At 60.2% G+C, this 2004-nt stretch overlaps 1 pseudogene; it reads right to left on the bottom strand.

The window, feature by feature from the left end:
• Positions 1–276: 276 nt before the first annotated feature.
• The window catches only part of LOC105503306, a 20579-nt pseudogene continuing 18851 nt past the window's right edge, over positions 277–2004 (bottom strand).

The following is a 2004-nucleotide window of genomic DNA, read 5'->3' as shown; positions in this document are numbered from 1 at the left end:
TTCAATGCATCTTGGGCTCAAACTCACCATCCCTGGGTTGGGATGCTGCCTCCCAGACCTCTACCTTGACCCTCCCATCTCCCCACTGGCTTTTCCCCAGGTGCCTCCTCCACATGGGGGACACCCATGGGACCTCTCTAAGACCCAGGCCTGGCCTGTCCCTCTTTACCATCTCAAGATGGCTCCCAGGGCCAAGGACAAAGTCCAAGATGCAGCAGTCCCATTCCCTCACTGCCCCACCCCACACATGGAGCAGGGGCATGAGAAGGCCCTGAGTCACCGCTGCTGCTCATCCAATGCCCCCCGGCCCAGCCGAACACAGGACTCTGTGCTGGATGCATGGCTGAGCCTAACATCCTTGCTCCCAATCTGAGGGACCTGGGACTGAACACTGACCACAAAGGTGGCCCAGGCTGTGGCAAAGGGAAGCCCAGGAGCCTGCGGGGGGGCCCAGGAGGCCCCTGACTCAGCCGGGGGTGGGAGGCAAGGGCATCCTGAAGGGGTGGAGGCATCCTAACAGGAAGGAGCCAGCCAAAGCATGTCTCTGCGTGTGCCTGCGTGTGTGCGTGGTTATGTGCCTGTGTGTGTACCTATGTGGTTGTGTGTGTGCCTGAGTGTGTGTGTGTGTGCGCCTGTATGTGCATTTCCATCTGCCTGTAGTGTGTGCAGCATCTAGTGAGTGGCAGGCTGAGCCAGGACACACCTAATCCACCCTATTCCAGGGCTCACTCTCACGTGTAGACTAAAGGGGACCGCATTTTAGAGGAAATCGGCAAGGATGCCCATTTACCCCTGCCTCTCTGCCAGCCTTTCAGGCGCCATTCAGCCCAGCTTTCTCTCCCACTTCTCTGGGCCCTCGGTCCAGAGCCTCCTATACAAGGTGGCCTTGGAAAGACAGCCGCCCTTGGGGAATTCCGAGGGGGTCTCCCTTTGGGAAGTGGGAAGCTGGCCTGGGCTGACAGCATAGTCACAATGAGGCCCAGAGGGCTGTGCATGGGAAGGAGGTGAAGGAGGCCTCTGCCCCTCGACCCCAACCATGGACTTTGGCCTCTTATGTATTACTTGGCCCTTTCAGTCCTCTTGGGCAGGCGGAGTGGGCGGCAGGCTTGACCAAGAGAGATAAAGGCCCTCTTCTGGGAGGCCCGCCCCTGGGTCCCAGGTGAGCACCTGAGCGGTGAGCAGCGTCCCTCTGGGCCTGACACCTGGCACCTCCCTGTCTGGCTGGGACTTGGGAGGCCACAGGGACAGCTTCCGACCACCAGGTGTCACCAGCAATGGGCGGGAGCCTCCCGGGCAGCCCCAGGCCTGTGGTGAGGGATACGGGGCGGGGTCTTAGGGCTGCCCCAGCTCCTCATGTTGTTCTAAGGCCCCCAAGATCTCGGTTCCTGGACTGGAGCGCCCTGGCCTCTCAGCCCATAAGGAGTACCGTCGTGGTGCCAGTGTGATGCTGAGGAGGGGTGGGTGCCTGCTGGGCAGAGGGTGGAGACACCCCAGGTCTGAGTCTGCCAGTCCCAGCTCTCCACCCCTACAGGGCTGGGGGTAGAGGGAGCACAACACCTCCCCTCGAGACAGACCTGACCCAGCAAGCTCTCAGCCTGCCTGGCTGGGGCCCCACCCCACTGCACCTTCCGTGAGCTGGGGTTCCCCTGTCTGTGACCCTGATGGTAAGATACCAGTCCCACCCCACCCTTCCTGGGCGATGTGAAGATTCCAGGTGTCTTGGGACTCCAGGAAGGAGTTGCTCAGTGCAGGCTGGCACCCTGGACAGGCTTCCTAGAGGAGGCACTGGGATTTGGGTTGGATCTTGCAATGTGGATTCAATGTGAGGGTGATGCCGTCCTCCAAAATGTCCTTCTCCTGACCCTGTTTTGTTAAATGCAACTTGACACTTGACTGTCAAGACTCAGTTTGGTGTCACCTCCTCCAGGAGGGCCCCCATGACTACAATCCCCCTTCTTTACCCAGAGGCCACCATTGTCCACTCATGTGTCAGCCTCCTTGGCT

This window comes from Colobus angolensis, unplaced genomic scaffold (assembly GCF_000951035.1).
Source record: "Colobus angolensis palliatus isolate OR3802 unplaced genomic scaffold, Cang.pa_1.0 Scaffold843, whole genome shotgun sequence".
Taxonomy (NCBI): Eukaryota; Metazoa; Chordata; class Mammalia; order Primates; family Cercopithecidae; genus Colobus; species Colobus angolensis.
Note: the sequence above shows the minus strand (reverse complement) of the source record. Positions and strands in the feature narration are given on the sequence as shown.